Source organism: Camponotus floridanus, unplaced genomic scaffold, assembly GCF_003227725.1.
Source record: "Camponotus floridanus strain SB8 unplaced genomic scaffold, Cflo_v7.5 scaffold59, whole genome shotgun sequence".
NCBI classification, from domain to species: Eukaryota; Metazoa; Arthropoda; class Insecta; order Hymenoptera; family Formicidae; genus Camponotus; species Camponotus floridanus.
The window spans coordinates 768,846-792,215 of NW_020229758.1; the positions used below are offsets into that span (position 1 = coordinate 768,846).

At 38.7% G+C, this 23,370-nt stretch overlaps 1 protein-coding gene across 1 annotated transcript in view; it reads right to left on the minus strand.

Annotated features, from left to right (window-relative positions):
• The window catches only part of LOC112639342, a 65,050-nt gene that overhangs the window by 24,679 nt on the left and 17,001 nt on the right, over positions 1–23,370 (minus strand). The gene's annotated exons all lie outside the window — the stretch shown is intronic.

Consider the following 23,370-nt stretch of genomic DNA (forward strand, 5'->3'; position numbering starts at 1 on the left):
ATCAGAGGGATTTTATTTCCGCCCCGGATACTCATCCTATTCCGAGTCGAGTTGCGGATGATAACGCAGCGATCTTGTAATATAAATTTAATATAAATTATAAGATAAGAGATACATATCAATAAACGGTGGAAGTTTTGATTTTACAAAAATTATATTAAGTATAATATATGAAATATATATTTTTATAATTAAATATATGATAGAAATTTTGATCTAAAAACAATTAAATTAAATATATGATGGATTAAAATCATGAAACATAAAAGGAATGAAATTTCTTGACTTTCCCAGATGAAGATGAGCGTTTTACAGCGCACGCGTCAGCTGATCGTAAATTTTCACAGAAATTGGAAGCAACAAAACGAATCTCACGGTAGTTTGACGCAAGCGATGTAAATGTATTTTCTTGCAGGTATCTCGCACACGGTAATTACACACGACGCAATTATGGCAAAGCAAGTGTTTTTTTACACTCTTTACCTCGAGTATAAGTAATATTTTTCATTTCGCCAACGGACTCAAAGAACTTTATTTCATCTTCTTCGATGTGATACTTTACAAAAAAATACTCATATTTACTTTAACTATTTTTCTGCTGCGAGAAATTCAAATAAATATGAGCTATGATATTACCAAGTCTTTCGTAAAAGCAATAAATTATGCAATTCGCGAGTCTTCCCCATCTTTTTCAGAATATTTTTTTTTCATTCTGTGTCTTAAATCAGAAAATATCAAAGAAATATAAGAGGGGCTAATAAAAATATGCTATTTATGAAATTAAAATTCCCTTCAAAGTCAATCTACAATCTCAACAGAAAATATACGAGATATTAAAGAAAAATCAAGATAGCATCGTCCGTTTGAGCGCAATTTCCTTTTTCATTTTTTCAGCTACTTAGGCAAACGCAACGCATATTTAAAGGCGCAGTTACGCGCGCTGATCGCGCGCTTTTATGCGAACCTGAAAGCGTGTAATAACGCACCGCGGGCGAATATGTAATCAAGGGGCTCCGCGTAAAAGTCTTCGTGCTCGGCAACACGTTGCGCCACACGCCGCACACACGATGCTCGTACAACCTGTAACGGCCGCCTGGCGCCATCGGTTTTTCATCCAACGGGCCTTCAACGGGCATTTATGGCTCGGCGAGATATCGAGCGGCGATAGGATTCGAGCGGGACGAATTTATCGTGACGCTCGCGATCTAACGGCGGTTAAGGTACTCGGGTAAGGTATCGCGCAAAGTATCCCGAGACACGCTCCCTCTTATCTACAGATTTCTCGATTAATTCGGAATGGATTTTTCTCTCGCGAAAATTTTCTCACAGCTTTTCCCAGGATTTTTGCGACTTCAAACGTTTTTATAATTGATCCCCTGAATACATTACATTCACGATTTAATTGCATGGAGCGAAATTTAGCCTTAAGCTGGGAATTGTCAATTATGCACAAACTATCAAGCTTAGCATCGATTGCGTGCGATTCGATTTCCGCGAGAGACCAGTCAACGACGATGAGGTCAAGCCACTTAACCAACGTCGTAACGTAAACGTCATTCAGCGAGCAACGGTTCCCATTTCTGCTGTAATTTAACTAGAAGTTAATTCTCTCAGATCCTACGAAACACTTGGGATTCTGTAAAATAATAAAATTTTACGTGTAATATATTTTCGCAAATATTTATCGGACGCATGTATTTAAATTTTTTTAAATTAAAAATCAGTTAAAGTTTTAGTGGACATTAATATTAATTTTTTTTCCCCTCAAATTTCTCCCTTTATAAGGGAGAAAAAAATTCGGCGCGCGCGAATTATTAAGATTCATCGAACCGCGACGCAATGATACGCACATGTTCGCTCGCCCGGCCTCATCGCTTCGCGGTCTCCGACGCGGAATCTTTAATTTCCGACGCATTTACATTCTCGAGGGGCGCAAGGGGGCTGACAACCGCGGAGACGTATTTTTCGGTCGGCTCCAGCGGAGGACGCGCGCTCAAGTGGAGACGCGGTTATGTAGATGAGATAAGTTAACTACAGGTCCGCGGCGGTGAGACACGACATGAATGATACGGCCATCGACCCATAATTGTGTTGCGCTTTCTGGTCGGGCAGGATCGTTCGAGTTCTGGTACCCCTGGCGTGCCAGATTCCGTCATAATCGTACCGAGCGGAGGAAAAAAAGGAACGACTATCCGTCGCATTCGCTATTCTGCGCTTAGATAAAACGTGTCGGAATTGTGTCTGTAATAAATTTCATATTATTCGAATTAATGCGCTGTTTTATCGCGCCGATTAATCTCACAATTCATACACACATTTCGTAAGATGTTTTTTCCACTTCTTGCTCCAATTGCTCCTTACAGAGATTAAGAGGTCCTGGTAGAAATGACTAAACTTGCACAAGAAAGCCGCAGACAGTAAAAAGTTGATACGTGCTATTAATTTTATTTCTTTTAATGTTATAAATTTATTTTCATATTCAATATCATAATTTTCAAAGAGAATAACTCTTAAGCGAATAGTTGCATATAATTTTTTCTGCTTATTGTTGGAATTATTTTTATTTGTTATAAAAAGTAGATGCGAAAGATATACCCGGCTCACCATCTCCATTAATAATTGCGAAAATAAATCTCATCATTTTTTTCAGGCTAAATGTAATCAGAAGCCTTATAAATCCCGCGATAACGCGTCCACGCCGACAGCGAAAAGTAGCAGCGGCTTCTTTATAACGGGGCGGCTACTTCTACCGCACGACGGACAAACGCGATGTCGAGGAGAATCCCGGTTTCTTGCCTCCGCACATAAATCAAGCCGCATACCCCCGTATGAAGCATTGTTTCGCGGCTTACGAAGTATTATTGATGGCGATTCTACGCGCGGCTGTTAATTTGCGCGATGGAGAAGACAGGAGGGAAGGGGTGCGAGGGTTCGCGGGGGGAAATCGCGGCTGATTTACGGCTAATTAAGGTTAACAAGCCATTTAAGTCTATTATTAAGCTGGCGTTTAAAGGCCAAAATCCACGGGTGCATAAATTACCTCGCCGGCAAAGGCCGCAAGGGGAGTCGAGGGCGTTGAATGGCGCACAGCCACCCCCCTCTGGGCGCCATAATCGGTCGACATATTTCCAAATTAAAGCCCGAGCCCCGGGTCAACGGGTCGTTCATGCTGTGATTTTAAATGGCGAATCTGCCATGGCGTCTGTTTGTTTCGAGATTTGTTACGGCCTACCACGAGATATTTCATCGTCGAACCTTGTCTCACTCAAGAGATTCATCGGAAAGATCTCGTCTCCTGCCAAGCGCGTTGATGTCGAATGCTCCGATCCTTTCGACGCCTGCCGAAGATCCGAACCTAATGATGAGCCTAACAAATGATCGGTAATGCCATCACCGTGAGACATTAACCATGAGAAAACTGTACTTTAGTATAAAAATATTTTTTCGTGCATTTAATGTAGAACCTTTAAGTTTTTTTTCCCTTTTTTCTCTTTTTCAATCGAATAGTAAAATTGTTAATTTTCAAACGACAATTCTCTGAATAAATTATAATGATTAATTATTTATTTTTTGATCAAGTGCGTCGAAACAGATCGATCCAGATAGGGGTCAAAAATTCAAATTTAATGACAGTCAAAAATAATTATCGTATGTGAGAGCACCCGGCAATTTCGTCATCTCCCTGATCTGACACAGCGTAAGAGATTACCTTATCGCGGATGACAAAAAAATTAAAGATTAATATTTTGCTCGATAATCTGATTGGATTTTAACAAATCATGAGAATTATAAATGCTATAAAACGTCATAGCTAATATAATACGTCTTTATTTTTACAAGGAACGCAAAAAGATATAATTACATACAATATTAAAACTCCTGTTTATAGCCTGTCTGCAGATTTCTCATTCAAGTATCTTTGTCTTGATTTCTTTATTTAAATAAAAATCATCCCTTAAAAATAATAATTTATCAAAAATTGAGAACTAAATTATATATATATTTATATTCAAAAATATAACAAAAATATTAAGAATAATTTGATTTTCATTAATTTTACATAATGTCCATACAAAAATTTCGCCCAAAAATATAGAATATTATTACTATGATAAGAAATATCTCAGATTATATATGATACATTTAAATAATAAATTTCCAGATCCATGCAGTTTCAAATTCATAGAATAATAAGCTAAAATTATAGAATAATAAGATAAGAATAATTGTATAAAAATATCACTGAAAAAACAACAGCAGAGATCATAACGAATTATCCTGTCCGGACAAGACGTTAAGTTCAATTGTCGATTCCCCAACGCGGATCGATAGTCACGTCCACTCGTTAGGATCTCGCCGATTCACTCCGAGGATATTTATTCCGACGTTTAATCTGCCCCCGGCTTTTCCACGTCTCAATTATCATCATACGCAGGGATTTATGGCGCGAGTTCAGAGTAGCGCGAAATACGCGCTGTATCCGCCGGACATTACGATACTCCGATATCATCCATCGATAATGATCGAGACGGGTGCCTCGATGCGAAGGGAGAGCACGCATCGTAGTATCGGTAGAATACCATTAGCATGATCTATGCTCCCGCTTCCGCGGCTACCGATCCTCTCGAGATGCTATCTCGCTCGCGGAGGGACCCCTCTTGGCCTGTCTTACCTCCTCCTCCCTCCTCCTCTCACGGGCCCCGACACCTTTTCCCTCGGGCGGGAAGACCGACCGGCCTCGAGAGGGATACGTGTCCGTCCGAGAGGCCTTACTTACATATAGATTGCCTCCCATTTCTTATAGCCGAAATATTGCCGATCATAACGGACGCGCGCGAGCGAAATTGCATTTGCATACGGGGCGAATTGTCCCGTTCTCCGTCCGTGTAAAGGACCTCGCTCGTCCTTGGCGGTGTCCCGCTCACGGCCTCGAAAAGCGGTTCGTTATCGTCGAGTATGCGCGAGGAGCGTGGCGAGGAATTCTCGATCGCGTCTCATCACATATCGGATAGGGACGCATCGACGGCGATTAGTCCGAGTTAATTAAATCTCCGTCCGTTTTCGCGATTACGTTTCCGTCCGCGATATAGATTTTACAGCCGGGCTGTCAAATGAATTTAAGCATTATCGAGAGGCTCGCCAGCATTTAATATAATCATAGATTTAAGCTCCCGCTAATTAGAATAGGAGATTGCGTTAATCAAGATTGGCGTTAACCAATGTTGACCCGAGGCGATCTCGGATTTTCCACAAACCGCGAACCGAACGATCCGGCAACGTGTCCTAAGTGAGCTTGTATAAAGTAATGAAGCGTAAATCTCTCTTTAATTTTATGGACGCGATAATGTTAAGTAATGTTTATGTTAATGTTTATACGCGCTACATATACACGGGGGACGGATATCAAGATTCATCTATCAAGCTCAGAGTGCGTATTACACGTTTCCAGCTACGCGATTGCGTCTCGTCGCACGATAATTATTCAAACTTTCGTGTTCAGCACGAACCTCGTTTCCCGTCCGTTTATCTGGCTTATCTCTTAAGTTTCGGGCGTTGAAGCGGTAAACGCGCATCTCTCGCGTCCTATTAGGGCTGTCGGAACGATAAGGCTAAAAGCGATCGTGTTTTCCTCTCGAGGATCTTCCCTCCAATCTCGGAACATATCTTCGCGATTTTTATGCCAGTCGTTTATCGATGACTTTTCTTCCCCTACGACCAGAATTATCCCTCTCTCTCTCTCTCCCTCTTGCTTTCCTGATATAATAAAGCCAATAAAATGTAAATATGTCCACGCGATAATCCATTACATGTATATCATGAGGTGAGATAAGATTAAACAGCAAACATGGCTTTACCCTAAAAATATATTTTTAAAAACATCAATTATTTTGAAGGAAATAATCGACAATCGATCAAAATATTCAAATAAAATTTTAAATACGAAAATTAATGCAAATTAAAAGAATAATTAAAAGAAATAAATATATCACTTTATTTTTTATATATTTAACTACTTAATAGAATTAATATTTAAAGTCGCGAGAGAGAGAGAATGCAAAATTGAAATCTAAAAAAATAAAATTTAGCTACAGCTCAAAATTAGCAATAAAATAAATCAAGACTGAAAAACGTGATAACGTCACGTTTGTATTGACAGTTTTTATAAATAATTTGCTTGCTGTTAAATCCGGATCAGCTGACAAAAGACTAAAAAACATCAAAAAGTGAACTGCTCGCAAATCGCTTCGACCAACTGGTTCTGATCTCTTTATAAAGGAGAAGAGAAGTCCTACTCTCCTCATCACCAGTGATGGCCCTCGATGATATCGGTCACCGCGGACGTCAGATCCATCGATAATTTCGTGCGAGACTATATTTGTAGTCTCTCTGTATATTCACCTGTCGATCCGTCAGTTTGTCGGCCAATTGAGATACCGGACGTTCCACTTCTCACCAGCTCTGCCAACACTCTATCTAAACTCACGAAGAGAACGACCACGATATATGCATTCCGGCTGCAACTATACAGCCCGATTGACTCTGCGTTATCATCATCGAGCATTCTGCAAAGCGCATGCTTTCTCGTATCATGTAATTTCTCGTCGAAAATCTCGACGACAACGCAGAATTATATATACTCGATCCGACTTGTAAACAAGGCCAATTATTCGCGCGTACGCATATTTCGATCAATCGATTGCACATCGCGGAGCCGAAGAAATAAAAATTATTGACAGTTTTTATCCAAAATATTTGCTACAAAATCTCTTAGAACATTCAATAATAGAGATATTTTTCCAATAGTTACAAAATGTACAAGATGATTTTATATTCTTTGCTAGGATAGTACTAGAAAACAGTTTAGACAAGTGATCTCAAAATAAATTAATTCATTTACACCAAAAGTAACTCATGCCTATGATACACTATGAAAGAGGAATATCTGTCAAGTAATCAAAGCGAAACGTAGGCTTTTTCGTGGTGGCTAAAAATAAATGATAAAATCGGCCGATTTTACGCCGCAACGCGAGATAAAGAGACCACCATGTGGCATCGAGGTCCTAACGTTCGATTATATCGCGACCCACGTGATATCGAAGGGTAAGAGGATCTAATACGAAGTTTACGGTAAATTTAGGTAATAGTCCGAGACATTCTGAGGTCCGAGAGAAGAGAAGAGATAGATAGAGAGAGACGATGATCCTCCCACGCGGACCTGAAGAAACCCCATCTTCGTGTCGATGAGTACACGGACCGAGTAGGCTGCCATTAGACATAACGATAGAGACGCGATTGAATTTGATTATGGTCGCGGACCATGTAATTTCGTCTGTCAAAATAGCGGCCTCTGGCTCGCGCGTCTCTTAAGACAGGATCCATTGTGGACATGTTTACTCGGAGGGTTCACGCTGCCGCGAAAGGGGCGGGCTAAAATGATACGGCTCAAATGAAAGGATAGTAATATAGTTACATCAAATAAATGCACAAGATAAACACGAGATAAATGCGAGTATTACAAAAAATTATGTGGATCATAATCTTTTCTAATAATGTGTTCGAGAAAAAAATGTAACGCGTTCTATACCATCTCTGAGAGCGCGGAAATTTGTTTCGAAAAGCTTATGAAAGGAGAACGAATAAAAAAAAATATACATTTGCATATGTGATCTCACTATTCTTAGATGCGCGAATGATATCACCGCATGAAATCATACTAAATGCGAAAGAAGGCATTATGTAACTTTTCATAATGGCCGGGAAAATATGACCTTACGTTTATAAAGCTAGATTAAACTTAAACAGAGATAGAGAGATATGGATTTTCCGCGCGCGTTCGTCTCGTTATATTTGCATCGATCGGTTGGAATTAAATTTTTTAGCGTATCTTAAATATTTTCTAGAATTGCAAAATCATGGTGCGAAATGAGCCGAATGTTTGTTCTCGCCTAATTCCCAATAGGACTGTTAGTTCACGCATTCGTTTTACATTTCTATTTGCTTTCCCTCGACCTTCCTGCACGTTGTCCTCGCCCACTTCGACTCCCCGCGTCATCTCTCCCTTCCTGTCGGTCATAATAACTAATGACCATTCTTACGAAGAAGGCACCGCCACCCATGGTCGGTCCTCGTGCCAACCGCAAAAAATGATTATGAATTCGAAATTGTCAGTTATTAATATTAAACTTAGATGGCGGCTAATTTTAGATCCTTACAGAGAGACTTGTAAATGATAAAATTCATAAGTCTACAAAAATATGTTAAATTGCCACTGAAATGTTTTATCATCAACGTTTGTTTTCAAATAATAATATGAGTAATAATTTCAATAATAATATGAGAGAAAAATTAATTCCGAATGCAATTTTAAATATAAGAGAATTTTACATATATAATATATATGTAACATATATCTTTGATAATTACTTTTAATAATAAATTTTTCAGATAAATATTTAATTTTATAAATAGAGAATAAAATAGATCGAAAAATAAAATAGTGCTTATGAAAAAATAAAAAAGAATCATGAAATTACAAATCAGTGGTCAATCGTGAAATTATTAAACTGGCAAATTTTCGTGGCTAAAATGTAAGCGAAATAACAGATGGGTGTGCGATTAGGACAAACGCAGGAACGGATGGACACGTGGATGAGACTGACGCCCGCGACTCGAAAGTCGATTCACCAAACAAATGAGTCAGTTATCCCCCCCTGTCGCCCTCTTTCCGACATCATTCGTCTCCTGGCCTGCCTCATGGTCGCTTTGGCTCGCTCTACCGTTTTAATGGCTCTTCTGGCATACAAACCCGCAAAGGAACACCAAGACGAAAGACAGACAGACAAACGGAGACGGAGAGACAAAGGACTCGGAGCGAAAGAAACCGCGGCAAAAAGAGGGAAAAAAAACAGGCGAAGGCGCATTATTTTACCGACACGAACAGGAATTACGAGGGGTCAAGGGAGAAGAGATGGAGGGTGAAAAGGACCGAAGCCACCACGCGAGAGGGCGTGGTGGGGTGTGGTCAAATTTGTTGCGAGGGTTGGTTTCTTCTGGATTTATATTTCATAAATTATTTACGGAGCCGCGCGCACACACCCAGAACAAGGATTCAAAAGTCACTCTTTCGTGTCCATCGATCCTCACCCCGTCAAAGCCAGATGATTTTTAATAACCCACCGCCGATCGCAAGTTATAATTGCGTGTCTTATTGTCAGTATACAATGGATCTATTGTGATCAAATATTAATGATATACGGAACACCCAATACATGTATGAGATTCAATTGTGCTGAAATTTGTCGATCGAATTGTGTTTCATTGGATATTAAAGTATTTATTTTACAACAAAAAATAAAAATCAAATATCTTAACCACCAAATGTCGATTTAATTGTGACTATATAAATTTCAAAAAATGTAAATAAATACATAAATATATATTATTTTTGTTAAATTAACAAAAATTTGTATTTCAGGACAAAAATCTCTTAAATCTTGATTAGCAATCTCTTTATTAGCCTAAAAGGTACTGAATCAAATAAAATAATCCGACAACAATATTTGTACAACAAACATGTACAAGATGGTGTACTACAAACGTCTTTACATTGATTCTTATTGATTGATTAAGTGATTCTACATTTCCAATGAAAGATCTCTTTTCGTCTCAAACTCGTACATGTACGTGCCATCAAACGTGCACGCAACATTAGACACTCGTCGTGAAGAAGCCTCTTATGCGAGAAAAAAGTGAAAAGGTAAGAACGTTTGAGGACTAACGGATCTGCCGCAAATGTTACATGTGAGAACGTTGTCCCACCGGCCTGTATGCTCGGCATACATTTTTGAATAATGTCTGACATAATAAGAATTGAAAGGCATATATTAACGAACACGGCTAGTTTATCTTGAAAAGACAATGACGTTATGTAAAACGTTTCAAATTGTAAATAAAGAAGCATTTTGCATGTGTTATATGCATATATATGTTAAGATTTCTTCCTTTAAAAATATATTCTCTTTGTTTATAAAAGTGATGGAAAAAATATCTTTCATTTCTTCTCTCTAATAAAATATTTGAATATATTGAATATACATGTATTGAGAATATATTGAATATATATAATATATCGCGAGCAGATTTAAATTAAAAAAATTTTTTTTCGAGCACATTTTATATAAAAAACTAATAACGAAATGCGTATATTTAATCTACCTCTTAATTTATGATTTTTTGGAAATCTGTCTCTGAAGAAACGAAAGAGCTTTACCTTGCGTGATATCGCTCGTTTCCGATGGTCAAAGCATTTCCATAGAGAAATCGTCGATTAGCTTATCAGGCAATATAGCTAAAACCAATCCATGACAGGGCTGCTTATCAACCGACCGCTTAATCGGCCAACCGCTTAATTGTCGATTGATCGCACTCATTTGCGAATACGATTAGCCATACATTTTATATCACATTTCGAATGCGAGGGAAACGAACGGCGGCGATCAAGCTCGTGCTATTTTCGAGAAACGTGCTTTTAATATAGAATCTGTAATATTCATGACGCAATTTAGAACTTTATGGAGGAGCCAGCGCATATTAGAGGAATCTACAACCTGCAGTAAACTGTACAAGCACTATACAAGCCGAAACGGATGCATACTAAATTATACATTCTTGTGGTGTATGCATGCAAGAATAATGAATAATATCTGGCATAATAAACGGTCTCTCGTGCTATCAAATATATCTGACTTATTTTGAGAAAACAATATTATATCAACCGCAAATAATAAATAAAAAAAATATCCGACATGTTTTTTGTGATAAATGATGATTCAATTTTTTGTGTATAATATAAAATAAAGTTTCTTATCAAATATTCAATATATAATTCGTTAGTAAAATAATAAAGAAATCGAGAAATCAATCATTTTGCAATTATGAATAAATTATCTATATAGATGGTAGCAATTTAATGAAATTTTAATTTTCTTAATTTGATTTGCATGAGAAAATTTGATAAATCTGTTAATCAAAATTTACAAAATCAAAGATCGTAATAAGATTTATATTTTATTGCCTCTTTCTCATGGCAAATCTTTTGGTAACACAAGGAGAAAAAAGAGAATATATATCTTGATTGTACGAGATAAAAACTGCTGCTTTTACCATCTAGTGAATATGGAAAGAAAGAAAGGATAGAGAGAGAAAGAGAAGACAGGAATTTTAATTTTCTCCGAAAAACAAAAACTGGTTCTACTGGCGGCACGATGTTAGATGCCGAAAAGGAGAGAGTTGGGTGCATTCGAGACACACATTCCACCCACTCGACGCGCGTTCTCTCTCAGTCTCTACAGGAAGAACAGGCACGCGTGTAACGACATTCCACCCACTATTCCGTTCTCCGCGTGGTAGAGAAGAGCGACACGTGTCGAGGACAAATGCGGGAATAGAACGAATCGGTGCACGTTTTTGTCCGAAAGATTTTCTACGGCTCGATTGATCGATCACACGTCGGCGATGAATCGTTGATCGCATGAAAAAACATTTACGCAACTACACCCATGATTTTTTTTTCTTTACAAATTCGAAACAGCAATCACGTTGAATAGAGAGATGATCGAATTTTATTGATCTTTGGAAGGTATGTAAAATTAAATGAAAAATAAAAATGGAAAAAAAACGATGTAAAACTAACTAAATAAAGAAAATAAAAATAGAAAAATGCACTGTGGATCTCTCCATTTAAATATTCTTTTTTTCTCTATTCTTTCTTCCTGTGCATCACGAAATCTGAAAACGCCCGTTGTCACCGAGAGATTCAGATAATTGAGAAATTGCCAGATAATTTCTACGGAAGGATACGTTATAATTTCACATGCGCGTAACCGCACATCCCATCTTCAAATAACGAAGGCGCAATTACGGCATAATTATGACGTTCCGAAAAAGAAGATGAATCAGGTTTCGCGTTGCACACACGTCGCAAAAAAACACACGCGGCCCTTCTCTTTCCTCCTTGTCCTCTTTTCTTTTTTTTTTTATATCGTTCTTTCGTTTGGTCCCCATCGAACGTTTCTTCATCATCGAAGTGCTCCAAAGATTCCTGGCAAATTTGCGTCGTGTCTCAACCATGCGGTTAACAAGTGAGCAATTCTGAATCTTGTCTGCGACTTGATAAATCGCCAATTACCATGTCATTATGGAATGACACAATTATATGGGTCGTTTCATAAAAATTACATTGATACTCGACAGAATTTCACTGAAGACGAAATGAAAGAATGTGAAAAAATGGTCATATATCCCCTCCTTCTTGTACATCCAATTTTTGAAATAAATCTAACTCGTAAAAAAGATCAAACGTCTAAATATAAAGTACTAAGTAAATTTCTCGTTTGCGCATTTCATATAAATTCACTATAAATGTACTAATTATAAAATCGTTATACTTAAAAATCTTTCTATTTACTTTTTTAAATTTTATACTTGTTTACAAGTTGATATCACATTTTTAAAAGAAACTTGTATGTGTATTAAAAATATATATTACTAAATATATATTACTTTATTTTAAAATTTTATTTTAAATTTTTCAAGTTGTTTCTAAAGTTTAAATTTAACAGGACATGTCCTCACTATTGATTTCCATTTTCTATTTAGAAATTTAGCTCAAATTTAGATTTAGTCACGCTTCATATTTAATTATCCGCTAAATTTAGATAATAGTTAATAAAATCGTCTGAGAATCCAATTTATCAACATACGAGACGAAATTTCATGCAAAGCTTCAGGAAATACCTTATATTACTTCGCGACTTGATGAATCGCCACGGTTATCCACGCGACTCGTCACTCACGTTCCTTTATCACTCCCTCCCGACGTCTTTACGGCAACCTCCGTGACGCCAATCACGCGTGAACCTAATAAACGTCGAGCATTCTGGCAAAAATCTCTGATTGCGACTTGGAGCCGCATGAAACGCCACCATGACGCAAAAATGGTCTTTCTGGAATCGCAAGAGATCGGAATGGCGCCATTGCGATCGTTACCTGAGAGACACAGAATTATATTTGATGGGCGGTACGAAATTTTCTAATCGCAATATAAAATGACGGCGAACCAATAATTAGAAGAAAACCTGTTTTTGGATTTGAAGGAATATTTCGACATCTTGGAAGAAAAATTGTCCATGCAATTAATGCTTGAAAGTAAACGAATATAAAATATATTTTCACTTTTAGGTCACATTTCCTTCAAAGATTATTAATTTATATTTATATTAGTTAAATTTCTTCTAACAATAATAATAAAAAAATTTCCTATTTTCTAATCAATATTTTGCATTTCTCAAAGATATTTTTTTCTGACAGTTAAGGATATAAATTCTATCTTAAATCTCAGACAAAACTTCATCCCTTACGTCAGCCCGAATGCATTCGCTCGCATTTTCAATCCTATAACAAGGCCCAAATAACACACGAGAAACAATTTCAAGGGCGACCGAGGGAATTCCACGATTAGCGTTCGTTTTTTTCTTCCTTAACGGTGGCGGGCGAGTCTACGTTCATGTGCGCGCATACGGGAACCCGTAATTGAAAGCTGTTACGCTCGGTATTTTATGGCTTTGTCCCGCGGCCATGCAAAACTCGATTCTTAACGTCTCCGGACGCGGGCGCGAAGCCACCTTGAGTAACGGGCCACGAAAACATGCGCGTAAGCGTGCGCGCCTCCTAATTAAATCCGACTAAATTCATCAAAAATCGTCTTTAAAGCCATCCCGACCGCCCAACCTCCGGCAACGGCGGCATCCTTAACGATGGCGCGGCGAAAACGAAATTCCGAGCTGTCTAATTGCCGCGGTGCCCGTAAGCCGCAAGCCGGAAATTCCGATCGGCAGATAGGAAGGTCAGCCTACTCATTCAATATGGAGATGATTTAATCGGTTCGACCAGGATTAAAGGCCCTTGAGGATGCTCGTATATCCCGCCCGATTATGGATGCGTACGATTCCTCATCCTCTTCCCCTCTTGAAGGAATACTGATTCTTGCAGATAAATAAAAAATGTCTACGGATTCTTGAAAGGAAAAAGTGAAAGTATATTTTGAATTATCGATTTTCTGACTTGTTGCTCCGTTTTTCAGACGCAGATATCATTGAATAATAATTTTCCGTCTCTTTTTCTATGTTAATTAATTCTCCGTATGAATCAATCAAATTAATAACGGTCTGCGAGGTTCTAAATCACTACGGCTGGATTGAAGAATAAGTCAGTATTATCTGAAATAACGGATGCTCCAATTTACGATGGACATACTAATTCCGAGATATATTATTCCAACGAGTATCGCGCGCTCAATCGCGATATTCAAGCCTACCGAGAAATAAATTGGATCTCATGGCTAGCTATACTTAAAAGGGATCTCAGGAAACTAGATAGGCACATGATAATATTATACAAGGTCCCTCAAAAGTTATATATGTGCTTGCTTCGAAATACTTTTATAGACGCCAGAAATAGTTAATTAATAAAATACATAATTAATTAATAATAAAATGGAGATTGAAATAAATATTAAAATATTTTGTATGCTTTCACAAAAATTTACGTCATTTTTAAAATAGACATTACATTTATTATCAGAATATTAAATCTCGAGAATTTAAAATTAGCGACAATATTCAAAATTTGTCCAAGTAAGGATTGTCTCTAATGGCTCCAAAAAATCTATAAGGTAGAAAGAAAATATATGACTTCTGATACACCCAGTATAAATCGAAAATGCCGCCAATCACCCTCTAGCACGACTTTCGTGCGGCACGCGTTCGAAGCGAGACAATAACGGCGATAACGACGGCAGTAATAGTAATAATAGCAATAACGTCTTTATGAGCATCCCGAGAGAGTGGACGAGATTGCGGCTCCTTGACCTCGCAAGAACGCGAGAACGAGAAAGGGTCGAAGGTACGTGCAGACCCGGCCCTATTACCAGCGTCGGGAATCAGTAGCTCCAAGTCCTAGAAGCGACTGGAAAAATCACCAAAAGAAAAAGAGAGAGAGAGAGAAGTCTCTCGTGTCATGGTGAGCCAGCAGGTCAGATAAAAGCGCTCGCTCGAAATAAAACACGCGCCGCTCGAAATGAAAGCGGATGCTGGGCAAGGTGAGAATAGCGATGGCTGTCAAAGCATGTAACACATACTACACCTTCAATTATCTGTGACGGAACCTTTACCTAAATGTCTGTAATGTAAATGTGCCGAATAATATTATTTCATAAATATGTTAAAAGAGAAGTAGAATAAATGAGAGAATAAATCTATGATTCTGAAATATTCTTCAATCATAAATCAAAGAGACATTAATAGTAATAACTACTTGGATATAGAAAAAAAAAAGATAAAGTATGTTACTTAAGTAGCAGAATTATTAAGCAATTACAGTCAAAAATATTTATAAATAAAATATTTAAAAAATATTAACTAAATATTAATAAAATATTAATATTATTTACATAATAATTTAAAAAATTGCGATATTATAATTAAATATTAAAAAATTTACTTCTAAAACGTTCAATAGTTTCCCGATGATTTTATTTTTAAACGCGCCCTGTTATTCGATAGTCCAAACATAAAGGCATCGAGCTGTCGCCTAGAACAAGCACGGACCGTCGTCGAGCGAAAGAAACGGAAGAAAGAAAAAGGAAGAGGAAGAATCCATGCTCTCGCGCGAGTTGAGCCACGTTGAAAGACTAATTGACGAGGAGGAGGCCGGTAAAGGATGAGGACGAGAGAGGCCTGACGAGCCGGCGCGCACCCCCGTAAATATCGTGACACGCGCTCAAATTAATGGCCCGGTCTTACACACACCGGAGAAAGCGAACGAACTGGTATCCTCTCGATACCACGCCATGTTGAAATCGAATCAAAACACGGTCGGCCGAATCGCTCTTTTATTTGGAGCAATCGAGTCCTGCGAGTCGGTATCGTTTGAGAATCTTCTTAAAAAAAAAAAACTTTAAAAAGCTGCTGGACGTTTAAGAATCTTTGAATGTTGTTTAAAATATTACCGTACCTTACAAAAAATACTATATATGCAATACTATGTAATTACATAATTTTACATAAAATAATTATTTTTTACACAAATAGTTGTTTAATATTATATTTTATAGTACGATTATTATGGCAGTATAAATTCTTACACACACTCGTGCTGAAAAATTTTATCGCGCAGCTAACACGACCAAGGACACTGAAGGATCGTTTTTGGGACGGGGGATTGTTGCCTGCCCCCCGAAGAGCGGGGAAGCACACGACGTTCGTGGGAAAATCCTATGGAGCGAAATCTTTTAATTAAAACCGATTTGAGGGCGGAGGCATCGCCACGCGCGTTTCAGTCGCTTGAAAAAATTAACTCTGGTCCGCGTTCTTCACGGCCCAAACAAATTGGAGAAGATTGGGTCTGTGAGCCCTCGGGCCATTCGGTAAATTTTGAATAACGTGAAAGAAGGTTTTCCGCATATGATATAAGACGTAGTTATGATTTAATAATAAAGCTGTCTGTTTATGTGAAAGTATAATATACTTCTCAGATATACGTCACAAAAGCTGTCACAATCTCCAATATTTATTATGGAAGCCAAATGTATTCCTAAGACACGATAAGCATAATTTATTCCAGTATTATATATGATCGGATTATTGTATTCATCGCACGATCACCTATAATATCAACGTGGACATTTAAAAAGAAAATATCTAAATGTTGTGTCTAGTTCTTCATATAGTTTGATATTTTCTAGTAACTGTATCTAAATTGTAATTCAAATTTTCACAAATATACAAGGTATCCATGTATCACAAAATTTAAAAATTTAAAATTTCAAGAAGCTTTAAAGGAATTTAGAAAATGGATAGATATATTGAAAAAAATTCAACATGCAATCTAAATTATTTATATTTTTGCTTAAAAAAGATATCTTCCATAATTATTTTTCTTTCTAGATATTTTTTTACATAAGTAACTGCATCCAAATATTCAACATTGCATTTATAACAACATTATTTGAGGTAATATTGACGTGAACGCGGAATTTTTAAAGATATCTTTCCTATTCCATCTCGCAACCTCGAATTATGGCTAGGGCGTTAAAAGCTTTTATTGACTGAGAAGATGGGGACGATCGTGACTTCAAGATGCGGAAGCGCGTCTTCTTCCGTTTTTTTTTTATTCCAAGTCAAAACGAAAAACGAGAATGTCGTGGTGCGAAGCACTTATGAAAATAACCAGGCGTGTGGTCGATCCAAAATAGAGTGACCGAATTATGCAAGAGCGGCGATATGATAGCGGATTAGAATATAGGACAAAAATTAATTTTTAGATAATTATAAACTAGTATTTCTCGCGAATTTTCGCAGGCGAAGCGAGGAACGATTTACGATCTGCATGGCGATATTAAATAATATTTCTCGCTAGACAAACGATGCGGTAGTACTCGTAAACTCCATGCGGATTTTACACCTACTTATTCGTTAATGAGAAAGAGATGATAGCTACACACGAGTTGTAATGTACTGCACGCAATTTCTTACTCCATAACCGGCAAATCGATTTTCATTCGGCTAGAAATTACATTCTCCAACTAATTCTTCAACTCTTTCGCCTTTTTCATTATTATAAATTAATATAAAATCATTATAATTTTTATCCTACACAATCGATATATCAAACTCTAGATTAAAATTAATTATAATAAAATTAAAATTAATTTTAATAAAAATTATAGATTAAAATTAATTATAATAAAAAAAATTCTTATCTTAATGAATTTGAATCAAATTAATTAAATAAAATGTTTTTTGCATATATTCTCAAGTTTGTCACGAAATTTCCTTCCATCTCGAAACTCCATGAATTTTTCAATATTTTCGTTGAGAAAAAATCAATTCCAGTTCGAGTAATAGATTGGTAGAAGCAAATGTGGACATCGTATTTGTGTCGGCTTTGGGCTGTTTTGTCCCTTCTGTATTGAGTTACTCGGCGCACTTTGCGCGCGCGACTAATTTTTCAGCGGCTCGGTTTACAAAGCGTGCATAATGCAGGCTGCTCTCACGGCCGCGCAATCAGCCGCCTACCACCAACCATCCGAGCAAGAGCAACACAAGCCATCCGGGGGAAGCCGCCGATGGTAAAGCTCCGCTGCAACAACCGTGAGCGCAACAAGCCGGCTAATCCCCTCGGAATCGGCCTCCGTGGCACATAAGCCTCCCGGTCTCCGTGTTGTGCCCCGGTGACAGATGACGCGAATGCACGTATAAAGTATGCACATTGTAAATCCTAATCGGCGACCCCCGAGATGGCGAGCGATTCGAAATTAAGGACCGACTGGCAAATTTATTTCGAGATAGAGGAAGGAATTTAATCCCACCCACACGCGGCGAAATATTATAGGTGGATTGTGCACGCTTGATGCTTGGGGTTCATATGTACTCGAAGAAAGCATTAGACGCGGGGATTATCGATGAGTAATAATTCGCGATGCGATTCGTGCTGCGCTGTAATAGACTCAGAAGTAATGGTAAAAACTGGTAGAAAAGTGAACTAGATAGAACTAGTAGAAGGATTATGATCAGATAAACGGATTAACCGAGGAAATTATATAAAAAATTAAGTATTTGACATTCAGTATTTATCTGATCGAATTATGCAAATAATATCATGTCATCTTAGAGAACGAAAGAAGTTGATAAAAAATTTAAAAATTTGACATATTTAATTGTCACTTTTAAAATTTAACGCTTGCACGCTTCGACAGATATGTTGTTTTAAAAAGTAAAATAATATATGTATGATAATATATGTCACATTCATATAATATCATCGTACGTGTAACGATATTTTCGAGATCAGGTCCAATAATTATCGTTGATGTTGCACACTTCGACTCGTGAATCCGGATCACAATATTTATGCTTGCCAATTCGCCGAGGATTCGTGCGTGCAAACGAAATACGTTTGCTTTCACCGTGAGAGGATATTACTCGATTATTAGATTAGCAACGCGCCTTTGATGTCGCGCGAAACTCGCGCTTCGTCCCGGGTTCGCAAATCGAGAGGCGACAAATGACACACCATGCACCAAGGGCTGCCGTTATAAATCGCAATTACCGATAAATACGGATATCGTGACAGTGGCAAGACCGGTCCTAGATACCTTACCCCGGCGCAAATGACATATGTTTCACGCAACTGCACGTATGTAAAAGAAAAGACAAAACGAGTTACACTTAAAAACAAGATAATAAATCAGAAATTTTTCGAAATTTTATACGTTACTTAAATTTATCGTTGATATCACATTTATTAATATTTTGGGAAATTGATTTTCCCAAATACTTTCTCGTTAAAATTTGAGAGAAATTATAAATTTCCTTAAAATTGATGAATTTTGATGATTTTAATGCAATAGAAAAATAGTTTAATATGCCTTTTGCCCGTCGAAAAAGAATACGAAATTGCATCGTGTTTTCACAATAATTTATCGTTAAATTCTTTATGGCAATCAATCCGTATAAAATGTACAGGCTTAAATATGTTAAAGCAATTCAGAGCGGGGTTCGTAAGAATAAATGAGACGCGTGGCGCACGTTGTATATTCTCGCGTCACGATTAAATCAGAGATAGTAACGCCTTATGTTCTAGAACATTTGCGATTCGTGTCTGAAGAAAACCGCGAGAAGTGAAACGTAGAAACTGATAGTTATACGTAGGCGAACATGAATGTATGATATTCAACAGCCTGATTGGACGAAAGCTCTTACATCAATCGTAAAGATTACACGAGCAAATAGAAATCAGAATTTCAGACATTCCTCTCGGAATTTAATATCGTACATGCATTGGACATTTTTTTTACATAAAATTACCGTTATACAGTCAGCTTCGAGGAGATGTCGTTACGTGTATGAGAGTTTGATGGAAATAATTAATGAATATCTTACGAATAAATCAAAGGCAATTCATTTACATAATCACCAGTGGCTGCTCACGTTTTACAACGCACAAATCACTATCTCATTATTTGCGCTAAATTGGAATGTCAATCCGCAGGCTGATTTTCATTCGCCCCGATTCTGTTTAGAAGAGGGGTATCATCTCGTTTTTATCCAATTTCATCACGCATGCTGAGCTACAGCTGAGCGCAGCTTCTCGCGTTATTGGCCACCGAATGGCGTCTTGCCGAATGAATTATTAATGACTGAAATTATGGTCGATAACTATACCGGGCGCTTCGACACGCGACTAATTATAACCGTCGGTATTGTTGACTCGACGATAAATTAGCTCGCGAAACCATCGGGGTCTGTCTTTTGTCGGGCCACTGTCTAATAATTCGCGCTAAATTAGAACGTCGCCGTGTATCGATTTTTATTCGTCGCGGCGCTATACAAAACGTCTCGGCCGGTTTCCACTTAACCTGATCTACGCGCTCTGCCACTTTTTTTTTAATTTCACCCGTAATCGGAATACGCTGATGAATTATTAATGGCTAAAACGTGCTAAAATTACGATCGGTAACTGCTCCGTACGTGTTCCAACTATAATATCTTAAAAACGCACTCGCCATTGACTACAAATTATAACGCCAGGGAAATTAATGAAGCGTGACTTATCGATCTCTTTCATGTCTCCTTCTGCTTTTCATTTACTGTTTCCCCGGAGACACCGATAATACTCCGCGGAGAATGCGACATGCGCCGTACAGTGAAAAATTTATCAAAAGATAACGGCGCCCCGCGATAATGGGCTGTTATTAATTTGACGGCGCGAAAAAAATGAACAACGAGAATTCGAGATCGGTAAAATAGTAGGGAAGGTCGAAAAGGTCTGTAATCGAGCGGATCTATAGCTATCCTACCGCGAGGCACGGTCGAGAACGCACACGATCGACCGTTCATGAATTATGCGCGACGCTAATTAATGAAGCATAAGTATCGTTAATTTCACGCTGCACCGACCGACGTATGCGATTCGAGGGAACGCACGACCCTGACGAACGATTCCCAGCCACCGTTATACTTCCGACTAGTTTCCTCGGTCCATTACGCGATCCACTACGGCCCGAGATATCATTGATCGCGAGGATCGTGACGATCGTGATCGCGAGGCACGCGGCTCATTTCATCCTAGTCGGCGCGTGGGCGAGGATAATTACTGTTTTGAAATCGGTGCCGACCGCGCCGCATCGGATCGTAACAATGGTCGCGCAATGGGCTCAATCGGAGATCTATTATCGACTTTTTTCCGGACACGTGGCACGTACAATGAAAAATTAATGGGACTTCTCTCCCTCCAGCCTCCCCTTCCTTGGGATACTCCCCGCACAGACGAATCTAAATCTACGCGCAAGGTCTCTATGCGTTTCGTTTAATAGATCGAATATGATCCTTCTGGTATGTATTGTATATTCTAAGATTTTTCTGCCATTAATTCATCGCATCTATTTTGCATTGATAATATTCTTTAGAGCTCGACACATTTAAATTCTATGTAAGAAAAAAATTACATGTAATTTCTCACAATGCAATATGATTGCGGTGATCGATCCAGAGTGTCAACCGGAGGACTTTTAATTAGCATTCATGCAGCACATTTATATAATCAAGCGAGTTATGAGACGGTTTCGCAAGGTGACTTCTCTCGTCAATAGCTTTTAATTCGTCTATCTTTGGCAGGATGACGGGGAGAGAGAGGTCCTCGAAATCCGGCACACCTGGGCAGTTATGTGACTGGGCGTGCCTGTGTTGGCTGCGCAGACTGGCAGGACGCGTGGGCCGACGCCGTATTATGCTTATCCCCCTGAGAGAGGCGACTCGACTCGTGCGGGAAGCCTGAATCGGATCTCGGGATCCGCGGCGCGGAGAAAACGCCGCGTCCTGCCGCCACGACGGGAACGGGCGTCAAGTGAGACGCCGTACAACGCGAACGTGGGCGACCAGGTGCAGCTTCGCCGGCCGTGCCATAATTACGGTATTCGGTACCGCGAAGGTGGACGCGCGCGCGATACCTGCTCTTCCCATAAATTGAAGGTACTTTTGTGCGCGAAAAGCTAAAAGACTCGCAAATATAGATACGATTTTTTAATTTTTTTTTTAATTTTTTTAATCAAGATTCTAAAAAAGAGAGAATTAATGTATGTTGAGAACAATATCTGCAGCTACTTAAATTTAGTCTATCTGCAGAATACAAGTTTCTCCATTCGCGATGTTGCAATCTGCGAGTGGCAAACCGCAATGACAAGCGGCAGCTTCGAGCTATCGCCAGAAGTACGCTATCTCGCTGATAAGAGGAGGCCTGCAACTTAATCGAGAGCAGCGTTATCTCTTTTGGTACGTAACGCGGGACTTTTGCGAAAATTACGTACCAGGAAGAGATTGATAGCATGAAGAAGCGCGCACGTGTGCTCGAGGGTATCATAATTCCTCCCACGGGTGAAATTTGCGTGCGAATAGTGGCATGTAAATTTTCATCGCCATTGTGGCTTCGCGATTCAGCAGATAACGAATCGTCGATTTCAGAAAATCCAATCGATCAACCGATCGAATGATAAGATTGAAAAGAATGGAAGTTGACAAGCATCTCTCGCAAGATTAATATCGATCTCAGTTTTCGCGTTCTTTGTGCAAATATTTAATGATAATTTTAATAATGATTAATTCTTTTTTTGTTAAAGCATTTGATAAAAAATGCCTTGACAGAAAAATTGAGAGAAAATCCCGTTCTACGCGTATTTCCCACGAAAATATCTCAGATATTATATCGCGGAAAGGATAATCGATCTTGCACTTTGCGCCTTGCCCGAACGAGAGTGGCGATTTTCTCGGCGGCTTCCACTCTTTCATTACGTATTGCAAAACACGGGCGCTTCCGTGTCCTCTGATTGACGCTTGGCGCTCGGGACGGCGAGCTAAACTCCTCGTTAACTCGAATCGAGCCCCGCGGGTACCGCCGGAAAAACTTCTAATTATATACGACGGCTTCCGTCAAAGATCGACGACACTTTACGGAGCCGATCGACTTGCAAATGACCGGGAAACGGAGCAGGCATCTCTCGAGGAAAGCGACGCGATAGCCTTGTCGGTTCAGGCGGCATTGTGAGTTATTGAGATTAAACGATTAGCCGCGGGGGACCCGGCACGGGACTTTTATTCATCAACGTCGTCGTATCGCGTCGTTGACATCGTCGCGCGACCGTAAACCGATCTCGGGACAAAAAGACGAGGGGATCCGAGCAACCGGAGATAAAAAGAGAGAAAGGAGAGAGGCCGCACTTAATCTCCGTTTATTAAATAAATCACGGCTCCCCGTTAC